The 13233-nt window shown below is 39.1% G+C and overlaps 1 pseudogene; it reads left to right on the forward strand.

Annotated features, from left to right (window-relative positions):
* Positions 1-1755: 1755 nt before the first annotated feature.
* On the forward strand, positions 1756-9668 carry LOC113318125 (annotated as a pseudogene).
* Positions 9669-13233: the final 3565 nt, after the last annotated feature.

Consider the following 13233-nt stretch of genomic DNA (forward strand, 5'->3'; position numbering starts at 1 on the left):
ATCATATTAAGGTTATTTTAGGCAAAAATATCTAGATTATTTACATTTTTTTGGGTGAAATATCCAAAGTGGCTATTTAAACAGTATTTCTTTTATTACTGTCCATATAAACAGTATATGTGAAAGGACAATAGTCCCACATCACTAGTTTCCGCATAATGAACTTAAAATATAATATGGAAGGGCCGCTCCACTCATTGCCAATTGGTTTTGAGTTGGATGCCCGCAGACTTTAACATGGTATCAGAGCTACGCCCGTACGCGGCGTGTAGGCCGAATTAGTGGCCACCGTGACCGAATGACTGGTTCACATGTGCACCCGTGACCGAATGACTGGTCACTCGTATGACCTGTACGTGGGGTGGACCGTGACCGAATGTCACCTGCACACCCATGACCCACACGTGCGTAGGTCCACGTGTTAGGCCGAATGACTGGCCTTACACGTGAGGGAGGGTGTGAAAGGACAATAGTCCCACATCACTAGTTTCCGCATAATGAACTTAAAATATAATATGGAAGGGCCGCTCCACTCATTGCCAATTGGTTTTGAGTTGGATGCCCGTAGACTTTAACATGGTATCAGTGCTAGGCCCGTACGCGGGTTGTAGGCCGAATTAGTGGCCACCGTGACCGAATGACTGGTTCACATGTGCACCCGTGACCGAATGACTGGTCACTCGTATGACCTGTACGTGGGGTGGACCGTGACCGAATGTCACCTGCACACCCATGACCCACACATGCGTAGGTCCACGTGTTAGGCCGAATGTCTGGCCTTACACGTGAGGGAGGGTGTGAAAGGACAATAGTCTCACATCACTAGTTTCCGCATAATGAACTTAAAATATAATATGGAAGGGCCGCTCCACTCATTGCCAATTGATTTTGAGTTGGATGCCCGCAGACTTTAACAGTATCAAATCCTAGAAATCTATTTCACCCAGGAATTTTTGCTTTTGGTCTTTTTGGCCAATTTTGTGTTTTTTGTTTGTAATTATTCTTTTTCTTTGACCCCTTTGGATTACGAGGGTCAGGGATATTCTTGTAATTACATTTTTTTTTTCTTTAATAAACATGGTCCTAAACAGGAGTAGTCACCCTCCACCAAAGAAAAATCAGATTACTTTGTCTCTAAATCTCTTTTCCATAAAGCCAACGAACATCTTCACCCCTCGTGTTTGTTTGGATGGTCAAAAGTAGGTGTAATGCTTTCTCCACCACCCCATGTACCATGAGTTTAGGAATGAAATTGCTTTTGAGTCACTAGAACTCTACGGTGAACAGCCTCGCGATACCACCGTAAACAATTTCAGTCATGCATCCAAATCAGTCCTCCAACAGCCGAACCTTGGTGTCAAAAATTGGCAAGACATGATTTGATGCCTATTTTACTAATCAAGATATTTGTACTCAAAATATAAAGAAAAATGAAAGAAAGTCGAGCCTTTTAGAAAATACGGTACAAGCAAAAAAAATAAAAAATAAAAAAATGATCCAAAGTAACTCAAGATTTTGATAGTACATGATCACGTTAATACCATAAATATAAATATAATTTATAAACTAAAAACTTTAGTCCAAAAACAAATGGTTTCATACTCACGGCTTTATCAGACTCCACCACGAAACCAGCGCCTACAAAGACCACTACGATACAACCCAATGGAACAAAAACCCTAATATCCTTTTTTTTTTGTATACTCCTACCAAGGATCTTCACTTCAATCTGAGAGACATTAATGGACATTGTGACACATGACAACAGTAATTTTATTATGTGTAAATCCCACTAAACATACACATTCCTTTTTTCAGAAAGAACTCTATGTTCTCACGTCTCTAAAATCTATCTCTCTTATTTAATGAGATAGTGAGAAACCAAACAGAGGTTTTTTCTTTTGGAACTAAAAAATCAAAACAGAATAGTTTTGGTAAGTACATCAATATCATCAACATGTACATTCGATACATCAAAGAAGAAGCTCAATTCTGTTAGAGAGAGAGAAAGAGAACAACAACTCACATTCAGAAACTGTCAATAAATCTCACCATCATTACCAATTTGTTGATTCCTTCCTTCTAATAATAACAAGGTGGTGCAGAAGCTGCTGCTGCTGTTTGCTCAGCTGCTCTTATAACGACACAAATCAGAGCAGCCTCGGCAATCTGCACCGGCTCACTTTACAATTTTACCGTCTGGGGTTTTCTGATTTCTTTTATTTTGGTTTTGGTTTCTTTTGTCTGGTTGTGGTTTGTTAAAAGAGATAAAACTACGTTAGAATTAGACAGAGAGAAAAAGAGAGAGAAATTTTCTGGTAGTTTTTCTTTTTTGGTTTTTGGGTAACCGTGATTTGGGTAGATGAGAAACAAAAATCTGATTTGTATTCATGTGCAATGTGTCTGCAGATTCTTTATCTAAAAACCCATCTCTGAAACCTGTCGTTGTTTCTAAGCAATTGGTTTTTTCACATCTTACCTATATGATGAAATGCTCATAAGAACAACTTATTATTATTATTATTCATCACTTCTTCAAACCCAGATACTACTGACCTTTTTCATTATTCAATCAAATCTTATTCATTATTCAAAAACAAAAGAAGATCAACAGAAACAGAGACGAATATGGAATCCCTTCTTAAGGGGTTTCAAGAATTACCTATATTGGAAAAGGCATCAATTTCGATCCATTTATCGTTATTCATATTCTATCTTTTATTCATATCAGGTAAGTGGATTTTGAGTAGTATTGATAGAGGGAATTCACTCATCAAAGAAGACGGATCAAATGCCACTGGTAGACAACGGCGAGGCGGAGGAGATGACTATTCTGATTCAATTCACAATATTCAGATTGGTACTGCATTTAAGATTACTGTTTGCTCTTGTTTCTATGTATTGTTTCTACAAGTATTTGCCTTAGGGTTTGATATTACTAGTTTAATTAGGGGAGGAGATGATAGAGATGACTGGTCACTTATATACTTACCCATAGCTCAAATACTAGCTTGGTTTGTGTTAAGCTTCTCTGCGTTTCACTGTAAATTCAAGGGGCTAGAGAAATACCCATTGTTGGTAAGAATATGGTGGTTAGTCACTTTTGTTATCTGTTTGTGTTCACTATATGTTGATGGTAAAAGATTCTTTGCAAATGGGTCTGAGATTTTGAATGTGCATGTTGTGGATAATATTGTCGCCATACCAGCCATTGCGTTTCTATGTTTCGTTGCGATTCGAGGTGTTACTGGGATACAAGTATATAGAAATGCTGGTCTTCAAGAGCCATTGCTGCAAGAGGAAGAAGCTGGTTGTCTTAAGGTTACTCCTTATAGTGGGGCAGGAATTTTTTGTCTAGCTACACTTTCATGGTTGAACCCACTGCTATCAACTGGTGCAAAAAGTCCTCTTGAGCTCAGGGATATTCCTCTTTTAGCACCAAAAGATCGATCAAAGACATCTTATAAGGTTTTAAACTCTAATTGGGAGAAATTGAAGGCTGAGAATCCTTCTAAACAGCCCTCTTTGGCTTGGGCTATATTGAAATCGTTCTGGAAGGAAGCTGCTTGTAACGCTGTATTTGCTGGATTGACTACTTTGGTTTCATATGTAGGCCCTTACATGGTTCGCTATTTTGTCGATTATTTAGGTGGGATTCAAGCTTTTCCTAACGAGGGTTACATTTTAGCTGGAGTGTTCTTTATTTCTAAGTTAGTGGAAACATTAAGCACTAGGCAGTGGTACTTAGGGGTAGATATCTTGGGTATGCATGTAAGAGGAGCCTTAACAGCAATGGTGTATCGGAAAGGCCTCAGGCTCTCAAGCTCAGCCAGGCAGAGCCACACCAGTGGTGAGATAGTAAATTATATGGCGATTGACGTGCAAAGAGTCGGTGATTACTCGTGGTATCTCCACGATATATGGATGCTTCCTATGCAAATTATTCTTGCTTTAGCCATTTTATACATAAATGTTGGAATTGCTGCATTGGCAACCCTAGTTGCCACTATTATCTCCATTGTGGTTACTGTTCCTCTTGCAAAAATGCAAGAAGATTATCAAGACAAGTTGATGACTGCCAAGGATGAAAGGATGAGGAAAACTTCAGAGTGTCTCAGGAATATGAGGATTCTCAAGTTGCAAGCATGGGAAGATAGGTATAGATTGATTCTGGAAGACATGCGAAATGTGGAATTCAGGTGGCTAAGGAAGGCTCTTTACTCGCAAGCTTTTATAACATTCATTTTCTGGGGTTCCCCCATTTTTGTCTCTGTTGTTACTTTTGGTACATCGATACTGTTGGGTGGTCAACTCACAGCTGGAAGTGTTCTCTCCGCACTGGCTACATTTCGAATCCTTCAAGAACCACTTAGGAATTTCCCGGATTTGGTATCAATGATGGCTCAAACAAAGGTATCTTTGGACAGAATTGCGGGTTTTCTGCAGGAGGAAGAGCTTCAAGGAGATGCTACAATTGTTCTTCCTAGAGGTGTTACGAATATGGCCATAGAAATTAAAGATGGTGAATTTTGCTGGGATCCTTCCTGCACTAGGCCGACATTATCAGGTATACAAATGAGAGTGGAGAGTGGGATGCGTGTTGCTGTTTGCGGCATGGTTGGTGCTGGTAAATCGAGCTTCCTCTCTTGCATCCTCGGAGAGATACCCAAAGTCTCTGGAGAAGTATGTTGTTTATATCAAGCTAGTAACCACATTTCTTTGTTTCATCTTACCTGTCAAAAAAGAACTAAGCTAATAATCACATATCTTTATATTTAAAATTTGTTTTTTCTTACCTCTGAAAATTGAGAAAATCAGAAAAGAGCTGATGTAAAAATACAAAAGAGAGACTGTTTGTTACCGTCTCCCTGTAAAGTTGGTGACTTATTTTTTGACATTTTCTTGGTATTACTGGTGCTCTTTTAGGTTAGAGTATGTGGGTCTGCAGCTTATGTTTCTCAGTCAGCTTGGATACAATCTGGCAACATAGAGGACAACATTCTGTTTGGGAGCCCAATGAATAAGGCAAAGTATAAGAATGTTCTCCATGCTTGCTCTCTGAAAAAGGATTTGGAACTTTTCTCACATGGAGACCAGACCATAATTGGTGACAGAGGCATAAACCTTAGTGGTGGCCAAAACAAAGAGTGCAGCTCGCCAGGGCTCTCTATCAGGATGCGGACATTTATTTGCTTGATGATCCCTTCAGTGCTGTAGATGCACACACTGGATCAGAATTATTTAAGGTAAAAAGTACTTCAATTGATTCCTTGAATCTGTAGTTCTGAACTTGGAGAATGGTTTACATAACTTGGCATTTCTGGTTAAACTTTTAAAACTGAACTGCAGGAGTATATTATGACAGCACTAGCCACAAAAACAGTGGTTTGTTACCCATCAGGTTGAGTTTCTACCAGCTGCTGATCTGATACTGGTACAGTCTCCTTAAGTTTTTGCATTTCTGCTGTTTACTGCACTATTTGAGGCTAAACTTTTGACTGTAAAGAAAATGAAAAGCTAGTGAAAATAAATATAACGATCTTTATGAATGACAATTAAAATTATTTTGCATCTTTAAGATAATGTCTTGTGATAAGTTCATCCCCTTTTACAGGTTCTGAGGGACGGCCAGATCATACAAGCTGGAAAATATGATGATCTTTTGCAAGCTGGTACAGATTTCAATGCATTGGTTTGTGCCCACCATGAAGCAATTGGCTCTATGGACATTCCCATGCAAACTTCAGATGATTCAGATGAAAATGTTTCTCAAGTGGGCTCTGTAGTCTTCAGTAAAAAATGTGACTCAACAGCGAGTAATCTAGATAGTTTGGGACAAGTCCGAGAGAAAGAATCAGTTGCAGATCGAAAAGCAATGAAGGAAAAAAAGAAAGCAAAACGGTCGAGGAAAAAACAACTTGTTCAAGAAGAGGAACGGGAGAGAGGAAAGGTCAGCATGAAGGTCTACTTGTCGTATATGGCTGCAGCATATAAAGGATTGCTGGTTCCATTGATTATTCTTGCGCAAGTATCATTTCAAGTCCTCCAAATAGCAAGCAACTGGTGGATGGCTTGGGCAAATCCACAAACCAAAGGAGACCATCCTAAGACGAGTAATATGACCCTTCTTCTTGTTTATATGGCCCTTGCATTCGGGAGCTCATGGTTTGTTTTCATTAGGGCTGTTCTGGTAGCTACATTTGGTCTAGCAGCGGCACAGAAGTTGTTCATAAAGATGCTTAGATGTGTCTTTAGGGCGCCAATGTCTTTTTTCGACTCTACTCCAGCTGGAAGAATATTGAACCGAGTGAGTTTTATGTTGTAAATGTATTGTTCCTCATGAAATTCCGTCATGTTGCCTCAATTTACATTCTCTATCTGCATGGTTATTTATGAAATACCAGGTTTCCGTGGATCAAAGTGTTGTGGATCTTGATATTCCTTTCAGACTTGGTGGATTTGCATCTACGACAATACAACTTCTCGGTATAGTTGGTGTAATGACAACAGTTACATGGCAAGTCTTACTTCTTGTCATCCCAATGGCCATCGCTTGCTTGTGGATGCAGGTAACGAAAATTTTCAAGACCTTTGTATAATTAATCTTCCTTAGATACTTCAGAAGAAATCATTCTGTGTTCAGAAATATCAAGCTTGTTTATTTTTATTAATCTTCTGTAGTTTTGATTTGTGAATAGTGTATAGAACGGATTAGGTCCAGGCTAGATCTATATTGGGTCTGGCCGGATTTATAGTGCGGTTCAATGTGGTGTATTAATGTGGTGTATTTATATATGTCTCAAACTCAAGTTTATATTGCAAACATATCTTACATCCATTTTTTCTGTATCTCGTGTAGATGATACGGCTTCCTGTATAGCAATCATGTTTCAGTTTGGTTATTGATTTCATGCATCCTTATTCGCTGTCGTAGTACTATTTTATTTGTTGTGCCAGTTAATGCAAAGTTATGTTTGTAGTCTTGCTTCAAAGGTTGGAGTATGTATTCCTACAAGTCTTGTTTATGTAAAATACAGAAATACTACATGGCCTCGTCAAGGGAACTTGTTCGCATTGTTAGCATCCAAAAATCTCCTATTATCCATCTCTTTGGGGAATCAATCGCCGGAGCTGCTACCATTAGAGGGTTTGGTCAAGAAAAACGATTTATGAAGAGGAACCTATACCTTCTCGATTGCTTCGCCCGTCCATTCTTTTGCAGCATTGCAGCCATTGAATGGCTCTGCTTGCGCATGGAATTACTTTCGACATTTGTGTTTGCGTTCTGCATGACTTTGCTTGTGAGTTTCCCGCATGGAAGTATTGATCCAAGTATGTAGTGCTTTCTTACCTTATCTTAGTATATGTGACACATCTTTTTGTATATTCGACTGGTTTCACAAACTTTCTTGTTTGCTGTTGTTCTGTACAGGTATGGCAGGTCTTGCCGTGACTTATGGTCTTAATTTGAACGCTCGATTGTCAAGATGGATTCTTAGCTTTTGTAAGCTTGAAAACAAAATCATTTCCATTGAGCGTATTAATCAGTACTGTCAAATTACAAGTGAAGCTCCATCCATAATTGAGAACTCTCGCCCTTCACCCTTATGGCCAGAGAATGGAACCATCGAGCTTATTGATTTAAAGGTTTGAAGTCAGTTTCTCGTTAGTCAAGAGTTTGTTGTTATTATTTCGTTCTACCAAGAAGTTGAGATAATTTTTTCTCAAAATCTTCATCCGAAAAACTGTTTAACATGTATATGTGTACCGCTTTTATCTTATCCGACTCTTCTTTAACCTTGGCAGGTTCGCTACAAGGAGAACCTTCCGGTGGTCCTTCATGGAGTAACTTGCACATTTCCTGGTGCAAGGAAAATCGGTATTGTTGGGCGCACAGGAAGTGGGAAATCAACTCTGATCCAGGCTCTGTTCCGTTTGATTGAACCAGCAGGTGGCAGGATTATCATAGATAACATTGATATTTCAACGATAGGTCTTCACGATTTACGTAGCCGTTTAAGTATCATCCCTCAAGATCCAACTTTGTTTGAAGGGACCATTAGAGGCAATCTTGATCCCCTTGAAGAGCACTCAGATCAAGAGGTTTGGCAGGTAAATTAAAATCCCAACCTTTTCTCCTAGTGTTACTCTTTGTTTACAATTCCAGGCTTAATTTTAAAATCCTCTTTTACAACGTTCGCAAATTTCCTTTAGGCACTCGATAAATCTCAGCTTGGAGAAGTTATCCGCCAAAAAGAGCAAAAGCTTGACACCCCTGGTAAAGTTTTATGGTTTTCGTTAAATGAAATGTGCAAGATCCGTATAGTCGCAAGATACCAAGACATGTACCCGACTTTGTAGGTATCTAATCAGTTGAGTTCTATGTATAATTGGCAGTGCTGGAAAATGGAGATAATTGGAGTGTTGGACAACGACAACTTGTTTCTTTGGGTAGAGCTTTGTTAAAACAAGCAAGGATATTAGTATTAGATGAGGCAACAGCCTCAGTTGATACAAGCACAGATAATCTTATCCAGAAAATTATCAGAACAGAGTTTAAAGACTGCACTGTTTGCACTATTGCTCATCGTATTCCAACCGTTATTGATAGTGATCTGGTTCTGGTCCTCAGTGATGGTGAGTACATCAGTACCCTGAATTTGCATTTAAACTTGGATGCTTTGAGTAATGGTGATAAAACTCAGGATAGGAGCTTGGACGAGGTATAGGGTTCAATCCTGATATGCGAACCTGCCTTTGTTGGGCGATCCTAGTCATCCAGTAGATAACATGGATCATACTTCACAGTGTTAAATTTTCAATGAACTGTTTACAAGGGTTTTATATGTAGAGCACTTGCCTTGTTGGGATGATTTTAGAAATTATCCACAGAATCAAAACTTCGATCATTTCCATTTACACCAGTATAACCGAGTAGCTGCTGTGTAACTAGACCGTGTAGCTTACAATGGGATCCTTCTTAAACTTTTATTTGATTCATTCCTTCATCAATCGTGTCTTTTGGCAGAGTTCAACTGAGTTAGTTATGTGTTTCTGATGTAGGTCGAGTTGCAGAGTTTGATACTCCTGCGCGATTATTGGAGAACAAATCATCCATGTTTTTGAAGCTGGTCTCAGAGTATACTTCAAGGTCAAGTGGCATGCCAGATTTTTGAGTTCTAATGGCATGATTATTGACCACCAGGCTGAAAGCATCAGATGACGGGTGAACAAACAACTCAGAGCAGATTACGGAAATGGGATTGCTCCCACTATCTGCCGCAGCATTCAGCAGTTCATGACAGGTTATGAAGCGGAAAAAGGTGTAAGTTTGTCATTAACTAACCAATAGAGGAAAATGAGTGTTGTGCCAAAACATGGTTATGGGGGTTTTGGGAAGTAAAACTGGTTATATACTAATGAAACAATTGGTGGGAGTGGCTAAGAACATAGCAGTAGGCTTAACCAATCTAGGGTTTTGTTGTGGTAGAAATTGAATGATAATAATGTTTACAGGCAAAAGGAATGAGCGGCTGATTTCTGTTCAAATTGGTGAATAAAGCAGTTTTGACATCAAATAGATACGGAGAAATAGAGACGTTCTTCCTTTCCTTTTCTATTTTTAGATCTTTAGATGTTAAATCATTACAGCCGTTTCCATTGTGACTACACTGCTAAATTGGCAAATTTCTTTTCATAAATCAGTGCAAACTCTGCAAATCCAGATTTTCCAGACCCACATTTCCTTTTGACCTTAAAAAATGCTATATCCACACGACTATGGCATTTTAATTCATTACGATTAAAACGTAAAATGTATTGCACGTAATCTAGTAATTCTCAGCCTCCCCCAGGTTTTGGTTATACTAAGAACCCTTCAGGACAGACCCAAAACCCATCTGAGAATAGAATAACTAGCTTAGAGGAAACCCTTAGTATATTAAGGAAGAGCCAGGAAATGCTATCACAAAGCCAGGAAATGTTAGTAAAAATCCAGGGTAATTTTCAAGAGGAAACCAAACAGAAATTTAAGAATAGTGCCAAGTCTTTTGCTAAATTAGAACTTCAAGTCGGCCAAATAGCTAAGTATATTAATGAGAGAGAGGAAGGAAGGTTCCCTAGTCATACTGATCCTAACCCTAGAGGAGAGAAATCGTACAGTCATGTTAACTCTGTTACGACCCTTAGGAGTGGAAGGAAAGTTGATAATAAGGTCGACATACCTGAAAGTGAACATGCTGTAGTTCACCCTTATGAGCCATAAAATGAGGAGACTGATAGAGTCTCCAAAGAGACGAATGAGGGTCCTGATGAGCACGGCTTTGTTCCCAGAGCCCCGTTCCCCCAGCTGCTAGTTCCGACTAAGAGGGAGTCCAACTTTAATGATATATTGGAGGTTTTTAAGCAGGTTAATATCAACCTTCCATTATTAGATGCAATTAGGAAGATTCCCTCTTATTCCAAGTTCCTTAAGGACTTGTGTACGCGAAAACGTAAGCTCAGTGTCCAGAAGAAAGCCTTCATAGCTAGTCATGTGAGTTTAATTATTCAGAATACCACTACTCCTAAGTATAAAGACCCAGGGTCCCCTACCATTGCTTGTACAATAGGTAAGTACCGTGTTGAGAAAGCGTTGCTTGACTTAGGATCCAGTGTGAACTTACTACCATACCATGTGTACCTTAATCTAGGACTTGGTGAGATGAAACCTACACAGATGACACTTCAGTTAGCTGATAAGTCCCTTAAAATTCCTCGTGGTATGATCAAGGATGTTCTCATAGAGGTCGACAAGTTTATATATCCGGTGGATTTTGTTATCCTAGATACCCAACCTATCCCTGACCCAGAGAACCAAATACCAGTGATTTTAGGTCGCCCGTTTTTAGCTACATCCAATGCGATCATTAACTGTCGAAATGGTATTATGAATTTGTCTTTTGGTAATATGACTATTGAGCTGAACATTTTTAATATTAGTAAGCTACCCTCTGAACTAGATGACTCGAATATAGAAGAGGTGAACATGATAGGAACATTAGTCGAGGAGTCATTACCAAACACTTTGTTAGAAGATCCATTAAAGAGTTGTCTAGCCCGTTATAGCATGGATTTCGACGATGATAGCAACATTGAACAAGTAAATGCTCTGTTGGATTCTATTCCTATGTTTGATATACCGATAAATGGAAATCTAGGTTTGAACCATTACTAGCTACCGAATCTACCTTAAGCCCTTATTCCGAAGAGCCTAAAGATCCTCCTGAGTTGGAGCCTAATTATACATTTTTAGGCCCACCCGAGTCTTTTCCTGTGATTATAGCTTCCGAATTGGATAGTGAACATGAGAATAGGCCAGAGACCGTGCTTCAAGAAAATAAGGAAGCTTTAGAGTGGACCATAGCAGATATAAAGCAAGTAGAGGATGAACCACCTGATCATAACTTAGAGAAAGCAATCGACCTTTTTCAAGAACCCGATGGTCTAGAAATTAGGAATATTGTGACCACTCTATGTAGAGACAACCAAAATCCTAAGTTTTGGAGTAGAGAACTAGAAGAATCTCTTGAGTATTTTAAGAACTGGGATGATCCGGAAATTGAAGAAATAATCAGAGGTTTGTCTGAGAGTGGCCAAAATCCTAAGTTTGGGGGTAGTGATGATTCTTGTGATCGTCAAGTGTCCCTAATTCGAGTCCCTAACTTGGGACTCGAACCTTGTACGTCTGAGATACTAATAGAGTCTGTTCAGACTCCGCAACCCGATCCTCCTGATACTGTGCAGGAGGTAACCCAGGTATTAGAGACCCATTTTGCGGATGACTCTAGTTATCGAGACACACATATGAAGCTCAATCATGCAAACCCAGTTGTCTTGACAGAAACCTTAGATGAGGACGTGCTTCTTCTTTTCATTTGTCTAAACCAATGTAGTTGTCTCATACTTGTGTTAGCTCTATTTGGTCTTGTGGATCCACAATTGTTTCGACTATTGGTATACGACTTTGGAAGGTGACAATTCCTTTAGAGGTATTTGATGTCTAGCTAATGACTATAAATTTAGCATTTATTGGGAGGCTCCCGCGCTCATGTGATACGGTAATATCCTTCCTTATTTCTTTTCCCTCCAGTGGTATCAGTTTCTCCTTGTTCATGCTTTTAACTTCATCTTTAGAACATTGAGGACAATGTTAGATTTAAGTTTGGGGGTATGGGAAAATCTCTTAGTTGCAATAAATAAACTCCAGATCCTAGAAATTTATGCGTATTCAGGATGGCACTAACTAATCTAAGTGGATGGAAACATCTTGGTTGTAGGAGTTGAGGAACCAATCTGATTAAATGGAAACATCTATAGAGTCTATTCATAAAAGCACAGAGCTCAGGTGTTAGAAATAACATGATAGTTGCACCATATCTCGTTGAGTCCTTTTCACTTCTATTTTTATTTTGTTTTTAAACTATGTTTCTCTAAGTGATAGGTGGGGATCACGATTCAAGTTGTTACCAATGCTAGGGTGAATTAGAGTAATTGAGATACCATGAAAAAAAAATGGTAGTTACCAAAAAAATATATATATTGAGACCAGACCATTTGACCAAAAGGAATAAATTCAATAAAGTCGACCACTGGTACCCTTGTATATGCCAGTTATGTTGACCTAGAGTTAGGTTATCGACCACTGGTTCCCTTGTATATGCCATTGTGTTGATATTAGTCAAACTAGTATCTCAATCCATTAGGATAGGTTCATTTTGGCGAAGGCCTTCAGACAGATATGGGAAACGTCGTTCACTTAGTAAACATCAAAACCATCTATGTTTTTTCTATATCCATCTCTTAATCTTTCCATGTGATTAGTTTGACTCCGAATATGATGTCCATAGTGCAACTATCTGAGTAGAGCTCTGTCACTTATATATGAGTTTTAGTATGCTTGAGTGCAAACTCGTGTACATCAATTGGAATTTCGCATCAGGGTACTTCCTCTTGTAGTCAATAAGTATGCCAAGCAAGGAGATTCTTTAGTGCCTTCCAAGGTTCGTTGTAGATAGCTAGGGTCTGAAGTATAAAGGTTTTGTGGGTACACCTCTGGTAAACCCTCCGGAGACAACACTCCGCCACTAGGGCCACCTAGTGGTTTAACGGCTTGCTGCACGTGCCAAGTGTAGTCATTTTACTTTCTAGATTAGATTTGCTCGAGGACTAGCAAATAATAAGTTTGGGGGTATT

This window comes from Papaver somniferum, chromosome 10 (assembly GCF_003573695.1).
Source record: "Papaver somniferum cultivar HN1 chromosome 10, ASM357369v1, whole genome shotgun sequence".
Taxonomy (NCBI): Eukaryota; Viridiplantae; Streptophyta; class Magnoliopsida; order Ranunculales; family Papaveraceae; genus Papaver; species Papaver somniferum.